At 42.1% G+C, this 16,270-nt stretch overlaps 1 protein-coding gene across 7 annotated transcripts in view; it reads left to right on the top strand.

Annotated features, from left to right (window-relative positions):
* The window catches only part of LOC138525572 (uncharacterized), a 1,145,196-nt gene that overhangs the window by 285,970 nt on the left and 842,956 nt on the right, over positions 1–16,270 (top strand). The window lies entirely within an intron of this gene.

Raw genomic sequence — 16,270 nt, 5'->3', positions numbered from 1 at the left:
CAGGCCTCATTGATTGACAGCTCTATAAAATGTATCTAATGAAAAAGCAGCCCAGGACCATTTGTTTTCATTTGCACGGGTGAAACGCAGCAAAAATTTCAACAAGTAACAGAATCAGCTGTGCAGAGAGAAACTCTAAACAAAGGCAGGACACATGTATCCAGACTGCAAACAATCCCAGCACTCAAGGGAAGAAAGAATGCTGAATAAAATGTGTATGCGCTGCATAGGAAAATCGGATTTAAAGATGCTGCCCGTGAACTTTCTCCTTTCATTACTATACTTATAAATGCCTCCTTCACATCAGGCACCATACCCAATAACCTGAAACACTCCTGGGTCCTGCCCCTCCTTAAAAAACACACCCTTGACCCATCTATCCCTACCAACTACCGCCCTATAACCACAGTGCCATTCCTACTCAAAATTCTGGATAAAATAGCGTACCTACAAATCCAGCATCATCTGGAACAAAATAACTTTCTAGGAGTGCGAGAGTCCGGCTTCAGACCTCAAAACGGTACTGAGACTGCGATCATAGACCTCAATGCACAAATAGACGCACTGAGAGATGAAGGCAAGACGGCACTCTTGGTACTCCTTGATCACTCAGCTGCATTCGATTTGGTAGATCACTCAATTCTCTGGAACCATCTGGACTCCGCGGCTCATTTCTCTCAGGAGGCAATCGCCTAGATCCAGTCATTCCTTGATAACAGAACAATGCAAGTTTTCTCGCCTCTAGCAGCCGCTGACCCGGCTCCCATATCTTGTGGTGTACTTCAGGGCTGCTGCATATCTCCTACTCTGTACAACATATTCACAAAGCCCCTTTTCGATGATCTAGATACTCTAGGTATCACCTACACGAACTACGCCGATGATACCCAGATCCTCATCCCGCTGATGGGGGACTACGACAAGAATTTGGTCTCTGTGAACAGAGTTTACCTCATCATCCAGGCATGGATGGCATCTCATGGTCTATGCCTGAATGATAACAAAACAGAACTTCTCATTCTAGGCTCCCCATCCAATATTAATAAACTAGGCCCGAGCTACTCATCCTTCATAATTGACAACAACATCATCACAGTAGCCAAGGTAGTCAAAACTCTTGGCTTTTACATAGATTGTACGCTTACCTTCGGTAAACAAGTAAATGCCATGGCCTCAGCCACATCCTACACTTGCAAGTTAATCAGAGCAGCTAAGCCCTTCCTATACTCCAACAACTGCATTACTCTAGCGAGAGACCTGATCCTGTCGAAATTGGACTATTGCAACACCCTATAAGCAGGTAGCAATAAATACATCACGTCCAAGATCCAGACCCTTCAAAACAATGCCCTAAGAGCTGCACTAAGCTTTCCTAAAAATGCCCACATATCTGACCTTAGGAGATCTGTCAACTGGCTTTCTACGAAAGATAAGATACTCCTTAAAATGGCATCTTTGACACACAAATTTCTTAACCAAGCAGCCCCACTTTATCTCACAGCTAAATTTACTAGACAAGTAGCCACCCGCCCTCAAAGAAAAGTCAACTCTAACCTTCTATTAGAACCCAGATTTAAACGCACTAAATCTGGTGGGAGCAGTTTCCCTGTTAAAGCAGCACAATATTGGAACTCCCTACACCCTGCTTTAAGGGAAAACCTACCCTACTTACAATTCAGATCCAACCTCATTCACTGGATAAAGGAACATGACATCTGACCATACACCACTGGTAACCTCCAGTATATTTGTATATATGTGTACTTCAAAAAGGTAGCAGGCGCTCCTCTCCAGAAAGAACATGGCATGATAACCTGTTCTGAGATGAGAGTTTGCAGCACACGCTTTTTGCTCGCTGTACCTTTCACAGATGGGAAATATCCATTTGCATATCAGTCTTTGTCCCGCCCACAGGGGCAGGCCAGCACTGAAATGCAATGGCAATTCCTCTCTGAACAAGAGTACCAAAAGCAACCCCATACACGTGTTTCAGCCTTGTTGGGCATCATCAGTGAGGTGAAGCTTTGCCTCTATGAGCACAATGAGCAGGGAGTCCACATCTGGTTGCCCCCAGGTAACTCAGGGTGACCAACCCCAAGTTCCTTGCAAATATTTCAAAAAGGTAGCAGGCGCTCCTCTCCAGAAAGAACATGGCATGATAACCTGTTCTGAGATGAGAGTTTGCAGCACACACTTTTTGCTCATTGTACCTTTCACAGATGGGAAATATCCATTTGCATATCAGTCTTTGTCCCGCCCACATGGGCAGTCCAGCACCAAAATGCTATGGCAATTCCTCTCTGAACAAGAGTACCAAAAGCAACCCCATACACGTGTTTCAGCCTTGTTGGGCCACAGGATGTAACCTCCAGTATATTTGTATATAGGTGTACTATATGAGATCCACAGTAATTCTCTGCATTTATTGTTTATACATGTCATACAGCAGTGCATACATAACCTGTATAACTGTCGCTCTGCTTGTTGCTCATGCATTCAGCACTGTAACCATAGCTGAACGTATTCTTGTGTATTAATGTAACATAAGCTTAACAACCCTCTTTATGCCTTCATGCCCTAATACCCTTGGGTCTGGTGCGCAATATAAATAAATAAAACAAACAAACAAACAAAAAGATGAGTCTGATGTGCTTTTTATGAATGAAGTGCAAACTCGCCTGTTGTGAAAGCATGTTTGTGTTTAAAGGCTTAATTCTTTAAGAAATGTCAAAGGATTGCCAAGGGTAAAAATCCAACCATAAACTGTGTTCATTTATATGTTTAAATGAAAGATTCAGGTGAAACTTAAAGTTAAACACAGTCTGGAGTTAATTAACTATTAAAAAAAACAATTCTGCTTTGAGAGTCCTTAGCCTGGGAAAGGTTGACACTTCAATGCTGGCAGGAAAGGCTAATCAATGCTGGCAGGAAAGGCTAATTGCTGTTGGGAGGCCTCGCAACTCATGACAATGCGCTTCATTAGAAATTCGGCTGGGCCCAAGGCAAAGACAATAGAAGGTTTGGACACTCATCCTTCCAGAGGAGGGGCAGGATGCTCCATTCACCAGGAAGGGACTTCTCATTGAACTTCAAAGGACTTGCCATTTCCTCATACTTGGGAAGGAAGAAAAAAAAACTGACATGTGATTTTTGGATGTAAAATGCTTATTTGCCACTGAACTTCAAGACATTTAACTTGGCGGCAAGAATAAGTAAACAAGTGAAAAGTACATGAATTCAGGCTAGCCATTTGAAGACTTGGTAGGATTTCTTATTGCATAAGGAACTGAAGTTATAAAAAAGGACTAATTGCGCAGAAACTATTAATCCTGCAAATCTAATCTTGTGTACCCATGTTCTAGGGGTGATTGCACATATATGTACCGAATTAGCAAATGTTAAGCCAAACCTTTATGATTACAATTACCCAATTTCCACAGAAAGACAGAACCAGATCCCACCGACTTGGGAGTTGGATGTAAATGTGACCCACGAAATATGTAATTTATGTACCCGATTTTTTTAGAAGGCATAATTATATAAATATGTATTTGTGGAAAAGTAAAATTTTGATCCCAATAACTATGGGAGGTTTCCAAGTCACATCATAAAACATGACAACCCTTTCTGTCATCCAACCAGCAAAGAATAAGGCGGGAACTGTGCCTTTGACCAATCATAGCTTTGTGGGTGTGGGTTGTAACTCTGCCCCTATCATAAACTAAGTGATGCCATTTGGCAGAATAAATAAGGGAACCTCACAAAACACAAACACACTGACTCCTGACTCCATCCTGATTTCCGCATGGCACCCTGTTCCTGAATTCTCCATCCTTTTTCCTGATTCCAGATTTCTTTGTAAACCCAAGGCCTCAGCATGAACTCTTTTTTAGTTAGGCCCAAATCCTGAAACCATCCCAAAACTTAAGGGAAGTAATTTTGATCCAGTCTGGCTTGATACCATTCATGCTTGCCTGCTGAAACTAGCCACCCACTGATCTACAGTGTCCAGCAACCAGAAGGGCCAATCCAATCCAGTCCAGTCCAGTCTGAGGTGCCAGTCCAGTTGACCAGAACCGCCCAGCTGACCTATATCGCCAGAAGTGCTCTGCTGTCCGTAGACCCGATCTGTGATGACCAGAACCCTTGATGGTCCAAAATCTTAATTTAAAGTGGACTGTAAGTATCAATAGGAATCATAGTAACCCATAGTATATTGCCTTACATTGTCCTATCCCAATCTATAACCCATCCTATCTTTAAATTAAGAAATTGTAATATTGTCACCCCAGTCTTGAAACCTTGCCTTTGATTCCTTGTGCTAGTGATAACTTCTTTAAAATCCTTTTGTCTTGTGAAATCCCAAACCCTTAATCCTCCCTCTGGTAATCGGACTCAGTCCTCCAGGGCAGACACGCAGGTGCTGGGGTTGGTTCCACCGATCAACTCTAGAGCTTACTGTGTTTCAAAGTGGTAACCAGCCTGAATGCCCTAGTGTAGAGCATAATTGTCATTGTAAAAATTGATTTCTGTTTTCTTTTTCCCGCCTTTATTTTCAAAAACGCCTCTCATTCAAACTTGCATAACTTCCTCAATTTAATAGTTAAAGACTTCATTTCACCTATGACTTAAACCTAAGACCTTTAGCTACATCCCTACCCAAAACCGCATCCAAAAACATGTATTTGACCTGCTTTTCTTAAAAACCGTTTAGTGAAAATTAGGCTAGAACTCACATTTCTGCATAGTTTTACACATGTGAGTTCCGAATTCAAAGTATTTCCAAACTTCCATTAAGATTCCAAGTGTTTACTGTTGCTCATATTATAGCTTATGTTGGTTAGGATCTTTTTAGTGTTGCCCCCATAGGAATTTATATCAATGTAATTATTTTTGCACACTTTTCATTGTTTTGCTCAGCCATTTTTAAATGTAATTTTAAAAGTGTAAAATTTCCAAAACGTTTTTCTCTCTGGTTTGGGGAGGGAAGATTCCATTAAAACCCTGTACACTGTTCTTTATTCCTGAATACCTACTGCTTACTTACATCTGGGTAGAATTGCTTCTTTGTGAGTTGAGAAATTTGCAGAGGGGAAATCTTAACTTAAGCGCTACCTTTTCAACAAGCCAAAACTGTTTTTTTTCTCTGTGTTTTATATTATGTGTTGCTATAAGTGAATTCAACTGTCTTAACTACTTTCTGATTTGTATTGTCGCCATCTTGGTGATTGCTGCCCCATATATTAAAACATGTTTGATTTGAATTTTAATTAAATAAATAAATATTACCTTTACCAACTAGCCTGATTCCTGGTCCATTGTGACCTGGGGGTATTTTGAGAAGGGACGTGATATGAGGGGTATGTAACTCAGAATATTGAACCTATAGACACAATAAATAAGTTTTTCATTTGTGCATTGCATGCTAGTCTGAGACCCGGGTGTATTGCCTGATTGAAATCCTTAACAAGAGCACCCAACCTGCTTCGCTGAATGCTGCCTTCGAACTGCAGAGATCTACCGCATTCGACCCTGCTTGATGCCCGCTTGCTGCCGGGACACACATTATCTATCATACCGGAACTGGCTTGATCCGCTCGTACCACTGCTCGAAGCCAGGTTCGACACCATTAACCCGCTAAAGAACCGAAACACTGTACTATTGACTATTAAATGCCCCCTTGGTGCAGTTTTGTACCCTAGCAACTGTTTAGGTCACTAAATACTCTTTGCACCCAAGAAACATATATTTTTTCTTTTTTAGAACATTGTAGTTTTTGCATGCCTTACACCCCTAATGCATGGGGCCATCTTTGCATATTCTCTGTTCTGTCCTCAGGGGTGGGTTTCATGTAGTGTTTTTCTATTCATTTTTCAGATGGTGTATTTTATTAAAATATATCTATTTTGTACAGAAACTTGATTGAACATTGCCTCTAGTTTGGACTGTTATGCTTTGTGTTTGGGTCGCTACTGAATCACATTCACACCCCTCTTGAGAGTATAGCCTTCCCTCGGCCCACGTTACCACAAAAGGCGAAGGGAGTATTTATATGTTTTAACTGTTTCTATTTTACTTTTATGATTGTACTGTCTCTTTGTAGCAAAGGGACACCTAAGTAGGAATTTTAGGCACTACTCATCCTTGTTCTTCTGCTGGGCAGACTCCAATTTGTCACAATATTGTTGCTTTATGAAATTATATTGAAAATAAACAATAGCTGATGTAGTTATTTGTCAATCTGAAAACGAACACAATCAATTGAGGGATCACTGCCATTTTGAAGCTAATTTTATGCTCAGGCCTCCATCTTCTAAGATGGCAACAAATCATGTGACTCTGTACTGCTTACCTCATACATAACAAAAGGACCAATGGTGCAGTCAGTCAAACGATAAACAAAAATTGAACTCATTTCTTTTTTCTCGTTATATATTTTCTTAAATGAACCTATAATTCAAACTGCAAATACATTCTCAAGCATAATCTGATTATGTTGTATTTATGTACGTAACAAATAACAAATTCAGTAGATACAATTTAAAATCATTCAAATGGGTGTACTATATTTGTTATTAATACATACTACATAATTATGCTACCAAAACCAAAATCAACCATTGCTACGGTTAAAATAGCTTTATAGTGAAGAATAACTGTCCCTGTTTGTATGCTTGTTGGTATTTGATTTCCTTGGAACACATTTCTATAGTTACAACATATCATTGCTAACAATATTCTATTAGAATTTAGATACATTAAATTAGAAATAATAGCAAATCAGGGTCCCCTCATAGAAGTAACTCTATGAAGAGGTTTCCCACTTTACCAAAATAGAATTATCCTGCATTTGCTATAATATTGGAATGCAATCATTTCGGCATGTACACAAATACAACAATTGTTATTCGCAACAATCAGCAATAATTTCTACATGTGGCTGTCATACCGTACTATTGTTCGAAGAAGACTCAATGTAGTAGTTAACTTTGTCTACAATAGGGTATCTTTCAGATGGAGTACATTCTGTTAACCATTTGCAGCAGAGGTGTTCACTTATTTAGAACAAGTGCTTCATACCTCCATCATCTGAATACTTTGCAAGGAGTAACAAGAAGAACTCATTTGGTCCCTGGCTGAAGGTACAGTCTGTCTTACAGCTTCCCCCAGTGAAGGAAGGGCAGGATATCCAAAGAGGGAAGCAAGATCCCTGGGATACCGCCTGGGCTAATAGGGTTACAGCCACCCGGTCCAGCACTATTAGCGCCGGGTCAAGGGTAGGGTGGTAATGGGTATTCCCCATTCCGCATTGGGTCAATTGGACCAGATGGGGCATGTTTGGTGCAATTAGCGCATGCTAATAGTGCTGCGCTAATTGTGCCCGAAAATGGCCGTTAAATTGGTGCATTTACCCCCAGCTTATAGCTGGGGGTAAAGGCTGCCAGACCTGTGATTGAGCAGACCCCTAAATGTGGTGGTAATTGCATTACTGCTACATTTAAGGGCTGTTGCCCATCTCGTGATGAGGCCCTGTTTATTTTGAAACACTACCAGGCCCACTAGCTATTGTAAGGGTGACCCTAATTCTAAGGTGTCCCTAATTATGCTCACACCATAATAAATACACCCCTCTAGGGAAGTAAGGCCAAGAGCCTATTTTGCAAGGATAACAAGTTTAATCTTTACAAAAAATGGGGATGCTAGCAAAGAACTCTGCTGCCTGGCAGTGTTCTCCTGTCCCTCATCCATTCCTTTCTCCTGCCACAGTGATGCCAGGCGGGGGTTTATATACTCCTGGCTTGCTGCAGTTGTGTCACTGGATAGGGGCCAAGACTCCATCCCAAGCCGTCCTGCTTCCATACAAGGGATGCTCAAAAATCTTTCTTTCTTCATTGCCAGCGTTTTCTGTCAGACCATGCTACTTTACATGTTACTACCTTACATAGAAACACGCTGCAGCCCTGCACACTTTTAGAAACCTTGAGGCCTAGCCCCAGGAAAAACCTAAACATTTGTATAACTAATTTTCATTCATTCTATCCATGTTCCACTGATTCTATTCATGTTTTTATCTGGTCCTATAATCTCCTTTAAACCTTATTTTCATAATTCTGCATTTTGTGCATCGAGCATTTAAATCCCATTTTAGCCTGCATGGGCTCTTGATGGACAGTCGAGAGCTGGTGAGTGAATTTGTGCTGCTAGTGCCAGCATAAACACGGCAGCAATGCCTGTAGTCCATTTTTAGCTCAGGCCACATTCTTTCAGGAATGGAGCTCGACTCCTCTATAGCACTTAAGATTTTACATTTGTCTAGGATCTGTCATTACAAATGTATTCAGCTAATAGTTAATTGTGCCTTATATTTATACAATAACTGCCTTCTTTAGTGTCTGCCCATGTCTGTGTATGTGATTATATTTGCATTAAAACGCCTTCCCAGTGCCCCTTCTCCCCTCATTATAGCGCCTAAAAGAAGTCAAAAGAAGTCTTGCCTAATTCTAAAACACTTAGGGAGCAGGAAGTTCCTAGTTCCTTCCCAACACTATGGGCACGGAAGATGTGCAGAGGGGAGTGAGGCCCTTTCTGGAATGAGAAGCTTTCAATAGAAGATATACAGGCAAGGAAAGGTTTGACGTTAGTCTAGTTCTAGACACTATGCAATATCCAGTTGTTGCTGCATTTGAATGGACTGACTGGAAATATTATGCTGAGCTGGTACAGTGTATTAGCTTTCAACGTTCCATAGGCTTCCTCATTGAAAGCCCACACATTGTATCATCTCAGCAAAATATTTTCTGCTAGTCCAAAAGTATAAAAACTCAGATTTTGTGTGGAAAGAAAAATATAAGCAGTTCTGACCTTTGGGGACACAGTCAACACTATTTTCGCACAAGGGAAACTTCGCATAAATAAGTTGTGAAAACGCTGCTTTAGGACATCATCTTCCCCCCACGTACACTTTAGAGCAGGAATGCAAACAGCCAGCTGTCTTTTTGCGGGTGGTGACTTCTCCTGTGTGTTTTTTAGCTTGAACCCCCCCCACATGTTTTCACCGTTGCTGAACCCAGATCATCAAAGTCCCTTCAAAACTGCAAACTATATATCTAAAGGTTGCTTGCTTCATCTCTTACTCAACATTTGAAACACAAAACCAGCATTAATTAATAAGACTGGGGACTTTTCTTCCAAAAAATATAACAGACCTCATTAGGACTTTAGCATTATTTCCTTTGGAAGTACTGCCAAACTCAAATACTGTTAGTGCAGTCCTTGGGAATAGATAGGGGAGCGGTAATTACTGCATGTGGTAATCACATGTGGTAATTACCACATCCAGTAATGGTTTTGTGCGGTGGAAATGTCCTCTACACAAAACCATGGGATTTCACAAGTTTCACTATGAAAGTCTGAATGTTGTTGTGCAGTTAAAGCAAGGGTAATCCCAATACCACTGCTTTTATTGTTTTTAGCTTATCGCACCATGCAGCCAAATAGTGGATTTTAGTACAAAGTTAAAAAAAGTGTTCATATAAGCAAATCACAATGTCACAATTTAAAGATCTAAAATGACAGTCTAAGAAAGGGTAATTCAAATTCCATAATAAAATAATATAAAACAATCAGATTTCCCTTGCAATCTTAACTTAATATCATTAAAATATCTCCACCTTACACCACAATTTAGTTAGATAGTATATTAGGCTCACGTCATCCCCATCAAGGTAGGAGGACCATAATTCAGCTAGATTGACATCCCTACTACCAACCCATAAACCAAGGGAATAGAGAGTCTGATCTCATAAAGGAAGTCACACTCAATAATCAAGTGTCTTCTAGTTTCCAAATTGAGAGCAACGCACAATCTGCAGCTCTGCTGATTCTTGATCAACCCTATACGCCCCCAACAACCTCTCTGGAATTTACTGAATTAAAATTGATACACAAGTGCTTAGCAGTGATCCAATTATACAGGTATGCAGTCAAATATCCATTTTTACCACGAGAAATGATGGGGCCGAACCAAGTGGATATGGGCCGTTAGTCATACGAATAAACAGAGAGAATCCCTCTTTTCAACAGGATGGTAGTATATTTTTAGATAGCTGCAGATTCTGGCACTTCTAGTCTAACCCCCGCCTAATAAATTGCCAATGACAAAACATAAAAGATGTGCCTTCATCTATTGCACTCCTTTAAAAGTGTCACCTTTTCTTTGCGTGATAACATGTTATCTTAGCAAAGCCTCAATCAGTCAATATCAAGATTCTTGATTTTTAATTGTCAACAAAGAAAAGTCTCAATACATGAGTTGCCATAAAATGCCAAAACGTGTATCGACCAGCATGGTCTTTTTCAAGGCAGACCTCAGTTTAAAAACCCCCTTGAGTTCGTTATCAGTTCCCCTTCAAAGTGAAAAATGGATTCCCTTTAGACAAAAATGATTTGTTTTTACTGTTTGATCTTTAATGTTGAGCACTATGACAGAACTTGATTGTTTAATCATCCTTCGTCCCTCTATAAAGTGTCTGTCCAATTTCCTATACATCTAGTATTCAAATCTCATTGAGCCCTTTTGGGTTTCCTCAATCTGGAGACCGTGCCTTTGTCCGACGACCGCATGCTTCTCGCTCGACTAGTGCTCAACATTAAAGATGTTAATTGTTACATTATTGTCATTAGCATAGCAGCATAGCTTATCCAAAGCACACTGCACACCTCGAGAAGTATAATCAAGAAGTACCAAGTCATCTGCATAACTAAGCCACAAGATCTTGCATTTCCCTAACCTGGGAGGGAAAGCATTGCATGAATTCAGCGATGCTGAGTGACCCCCAAGGTAAAGGTTAAAGGTTAAACAGTAGTGGGGTATGGATACATCCTTGTTTAACTACTGTGTAGGTTCCAATAGAATCAGTGGGAGCCCCAGCCCTAGTGAGCGTTATTTTGACACAAGTAACAGTGTAAAGAGAGATGATCATCCTGAACAACCCCAAAGGTATGCCCCAATTGCAACATTTCTCCCTCAGCCTTCCTCAGCAGACAGTGGCAAAGGCTGCACGGAAGTCTACAAATATGTCATAAGTGCACTGGCCTCTCATGATCCACAAATCCTCACATTTACTAGGTTGAAGATATTAGTGAGAGTACCAGAGCCCTTAATAAAACCAAATTGAAAGGTGGGAATAATGTTTGACTCCACAGTCCACTCAGAAAGTTCCTTCAAAAACACCCTAGCAAAAACCTTTGCAGGTACATCTAACATAGCGGGTAATCAGTAATGTTTAGGCTCCTGTCACGACCCTTTCTTATAGACAGGAACTATCATACTTTCACTCCAAACAGAGGGTACAGACATGATGGCTGCAATACAGTTAAACAATTACGACTAATTTTTTACCACACCATAGCATTGAGTCTCAATGTGCATGATATGCATCCTGCAAAGAGGCTTGTTAACTAAACCACATCTATTGGGAAGCCACCAATGACTTAACATGCAATGCTGATATGCATAAATCCTTTTATTTATTTATTTATTTATTTATTTATGTATGTATTGGTCACTTGTAAGCAACTTATACAATTAGCAAAACTGTTTCAAGGCACCCACAGGGCAACAGGGTGGGGACAGAGGAAGGTAGACAATGAATTACAACAAAGATAAATAATTGAATTAATAGTACTTATAAATAATGAGAATAAAAAGGGACGGGAGATGACCTTGTGAGTGTTCAGAACGTGCAAGTGTAGAGGAGAGGGTGCTGTGGTGGTCATGGAGAAGTGCTCAGGGTAAGTGCTAAGAGGAGAAGAACGGTGTCCAGTTAAAGGGTCAAAAGCAAAAGGGCCGAATGCAAAAGGGTCGAGTGCATTCCACTGAAAAACAAAGGATCACATTTTTTAAAAATATATATATATATTTTTTTGCTCTAGTGTAGCTTTAAAAGGGTGCTTTTACCCCAAAAACAGGGGTTTAGGAGGGGACCCACCCCCCCAAAAAAATAAAAAATAAAAAATCGATCCTTTTTTCGGTCAAATTGCCTCGACCCTTTTGTCATTTTTTTCGATCCTTTGACCTATAACTGAGAAGAACTTAAGTGCAACCACCTGTGGGTAGGGTGAGCCTAAGTAAGTACAGTAGAAAGACAGTGGCTGGGATGAGAGATGTGGGGGGTCAGGGCCCCAAGAACACATAAGGGCCCGGCACATCAGTCACGCTACTGTATGATTAGCAGGGAGGAGAGGAGGTGAAGGAAGAGGTAAAGAGAAAGGTCTTGAGGCTTTTTCTGAACTTATGGAGGTCATGTTCAAGACACAGAGGACGAGTGAGGCTATTACACCTGAGGGAGCCAGCCGAAGAAAATGAAATGAAAATGAAAATGAAAAAAATCTCTCTTTAGCAAACTGCTTAACACGCAGGGAATTGGTGCCAGAGGATCGGAGGAGTCTAGAAGGGGAGTATTTGGTCACGAAGCGTTGAAGATAGAGTGGTCCCTGGCCCCAGATAGCCTTGTGGACGATACAGAGGAATTTTAATGTAATCTGTGCTGAGACCGGGAGCCAGTGAAGGCTTTGTAGGGTGGAGAAATGCACTCCCTGGGCTTGAGGCCAAGGATAAGTCTCGCTGGTGAACGAAGGAAGATTAAGGAGGAGGCTATTGCAGTAGTCCAGCCTGGAGAGAACCAGAGCACGGGTAGCACTGAGTCACTGGGGGAAGGTGAGGAAAGGAAGAGTTCCTTTGAGATGGAAGAGCTGAAAGTGGGACTTTGTGACAAAGACCTGAATATGAGGGATGAAGGAAAGCCCTGGGGGATGTCACCAGTGGAGGAGGAAGAAGGGGAGGGGAAAGGACCCAGAATGGTTTGGGAGGAATTGTCAGTTAGGAAGGAGGTAAGCCAGTCCAGTGTCCGCTCTGAGATGCCAAGTGTGTCATGGAGCCTTTCTATGAGGATGGAAGGGTTCACTTTGTCAAATGCAGAAGAGAGATCAAGAAGGATGAGGACAGCAGGGGAGTCTGAGTCAAGAGATGCAAGCAGTTCTTCGCAGGTGTTCAGAAGAGCAGTTTCCCTACCTCTGTAAGCTTGGAATCCAGACTGCTGGTCATGTAGACCACCAACAAGTTCAGTATGAGAGTTGAGTTGGGGGAGGGCCAGCTTCTCAAGCAGTTTACCCAGGAAGGAGGTAATGGAAATGGGGTGGTAGTTGCTCTGGGCAGGAAGGGTCTGCAGAGGGATTTTTAAGGAGGCGTCGCACAAGGGAGTGCTTGAGGGAAGATGGAAAAAAAACAGTAGCAAAGGAGTTGTTGCCGAGATCGGCAAGAGCTGGGGGGAGAGAGGCGATATTTTCTTTGATGGTTCTGGAGGAGCATGGGGCAACCTGTTTGGAGGAGACATTCATGGAGTTGACAACTCTGGTTACTTCTTTACACCAGACAGAAGTGAAGTAGGGGGACAGAGGAGGGCAGGTTGGGTTGGAAGAATGCATGACAAGGCTGTTCAGTATGCCCTGTGTTTTGGAAGTGTGCAATAGGGCCCCGCTGGCCCATAGAGCTGAAGGTTCCCCAACAGCACTTTAAGATGAGTAGCAGCACCCCTGAGATGGATGGGGATGCAGATTAATACTCTCACATCAAATCAATAATGACAGCTCAATAGTTTGGCAAAGGCAAAAACGGAGTTTATGAATATCAGCAATCGCTCGATCTTCCTTCTCGCTTCAACTCCACTTAATTTCATAAAAAACACATCATTTATACTAAAAACTCATCATTACGGACGTGTAATATCTCAAAACTTACCATGCAAATTTATTGGTTCTAGGAAGGTAACTTTAATATAGGTGCTACATCTGTATATGATAACGAAGTGAGGGGATTGGATAAACAGTGTCAGGTGGGACATCTAAGCCATTCCTTCAAAATGGCTACTGTAGACGTCACTAAAAGTACAACGTCTCATTGGTTCTATTAACTATAGGACCCTAGATTACTTGGTCCACTATGATTGGGTTGGCATCAACCCCACTCATACTTTTCCACTATTTTAGCAGCGTGCAGAATAGTCGGCCAGGTGCAGAGAGTTCATCTGCACTCTCAGCCTCCCTCCATTTATTGCAACAATCAGTCATCACTTCAGAGGTCATGTGTCAATTATTTCTTTGTATTTTGGCCTCCAGACTGCTTCTTGGTCTGGAAAAGTTAAGGCGTCTGTGCATGGCACAAGTGCATGCATAGGTGTGAAAGTTTCATCCTTTCTGCTTGCTCGGTCACGTGATTTCGAAACCGTGAAATCGTCTTATTCTCCATGCAATTTGTGCATTTGATTTAATTCTACCAGCCATCTGCAATCTGTGACTTATCTTGACCTTTCAAAATAAGATACTCTGTTCTTCTCTTCATTAATTGTATCCACTGTGGGTCTATTTCAGCCGATACGACCTTGGCTTCTTGGCATGACTTGCCTTCGTCTAAGTTTCTCTCTGTCTTTAATTCTTGATTTGCTTGCTGCGAGGCTCTCCTCTTGAGACCTTTAATAACCCTTGGTTGATTCTGCTCTTGTGCATAGTGGAAGTATACTTGTATAAAGTGCTCCTTTTGAGGAAGATATGCATAGGTGGCACTTGCCGCAATCTTTTTTACTACTAAGCATAAGCAAGCCTCACGATTTTCTTAGCTTCTTGCGGTTACTCTGCATATGTACACGTGTAAACTGGCTGAATATCCTCATCACGCTCATGGCATAAGTTTCTAACATTTAACATCACTTATTTCACTTTAGATTCGAGATGTCACTTATCCATGGTGTTTTGTCTCTTTTCATCATTCACAGGTCATCATATCTTCTATTTGTGAGTCAGTCCGGGTTCTTGTGACGTCACCATTCATCTTCTTTTAGTATCTTCTTGGCTTCTTCGGGTATTGCATTTTGACAATCATCATTCTGTCTCATTTGTCGATATGGTTTTCTCAATGGGTACCACACTGTCCAGGTTTTCTTAGGTGTCAGTACTTCAATGGGTGCTGTCAATGTGATAGGTACTGGACAGATCCCCACTGCGGCTCTCTGCTGGTTTATTTGCTCATCATAAGTCACCTATTTTGGCGTGAACGTTCCTGGTACTTCAAAATGGGTAGTTGGAGTGTGAATCATGCTTGGGACCTCCTCTACAGAAGTGAAGTGAGAGGCGGGTGCATTGCAGAGGGCCTGTAAGGAGAAGGAGCAGAAGATTCTGCAGAGGGGTTGGCAAGTTGTCTGCAAAATTTGAAGAGTTCAGCCATGTTGTTGGACGCATTGGACACTCGCGCCTGAATGTGGGCTCTTTTTTTGGCATTGATGGAAAGTCTGTAGTGTCTTTGGATCATGTGGCACGCCAGTTTGTCAGAGGGTGAGCCTAAAGTGTGCCACTTTTGTTTAGCAGCCCTGCACTTAGATTTTTGGTCTGCAAGATCAGAGTCCTACCAGGTGTTACACTTGGAGGCAGGTTTCAGGTGGATCCTCATGACTGGGGCAAGGATGTCAAGAGTGTTGGTGATGGACAGATAGAGGTTTCTGAGGGCAGAATCAGTGGTAGCATTTGTGTTGGGTGGGCAAGGGGGAATGAAGGTTGAAGAGAAGGTGGTAGCTGATACTCGTTTCATCGGACGGATGTTCGTGAACGAGGTTGGCAGAGCTTTATGAGGAGTTGTCATAGGGCCATAGGGACCCAAGTGGGAGGTGAGAAGAGAGTGGTCAGACCAGTAGAGAGAGGTAACCAGGGGAGTAGAGAGAGTGCGGTTGGGTTGGATGATGGCATCTATCATGTCTCCAGCAGAATGGGAAAGGCCAGAAGGAAGAATGGCGATTGGCGGGGAGGAGCAGAGGTCAGTGAAGAAGGTGGTAGCTGATACTCGTTTCATCGGACGGATGTTCGTGAACGAGGTTGGCAGAGCTTTATGAGGAGTTGTCATAGGGCCATAGGGACCCAAGTGGGAGGTGAGAAGAGAGTGGTCAGACCAGTAGAGAGAGGTAACCAGGGGAGTAGAGAGAGTGCGGTTGGGTTAGATGATGGCATCTATCATGTCTCCAGCAGAATGGGAAAGGCCAGAAGGAAGAATGGCGATGGGCGGGGAGGAGCAGAGGTCAGTGAAGAGGGTGGTTGCTGTGCAAGGGGAGTCTATGTGGATGCTGAAGTCACCTAGTAGTATCAGGTTGGAGGTGGTAGAGAGCAGGGAGGAAGAGAAGTCTGCCCACTCAGAGAGAACAGAGAAGAAGTGCCAGGGGGCCGGTAGAT

Source organism: Ambystoma mexicanum, chromosome 7p, assembly GCF_040938575.1.
Source record: "Ambystoma mexicanum isolate Mex_15411 chromosome 7p, UKY_AmexF1_1, whole genome shotgun sequence".
NCBI lineage: Eukaryota > Metazoa > Chordata > Amphibia > Caudata > Ambystomatidae > Ambystoma > Ambystoma mexicanum.
Note: the sequence above shows the minus strand (reverse complement) of the source record. Positions and strands in the feature narration are given on the sequence as shown.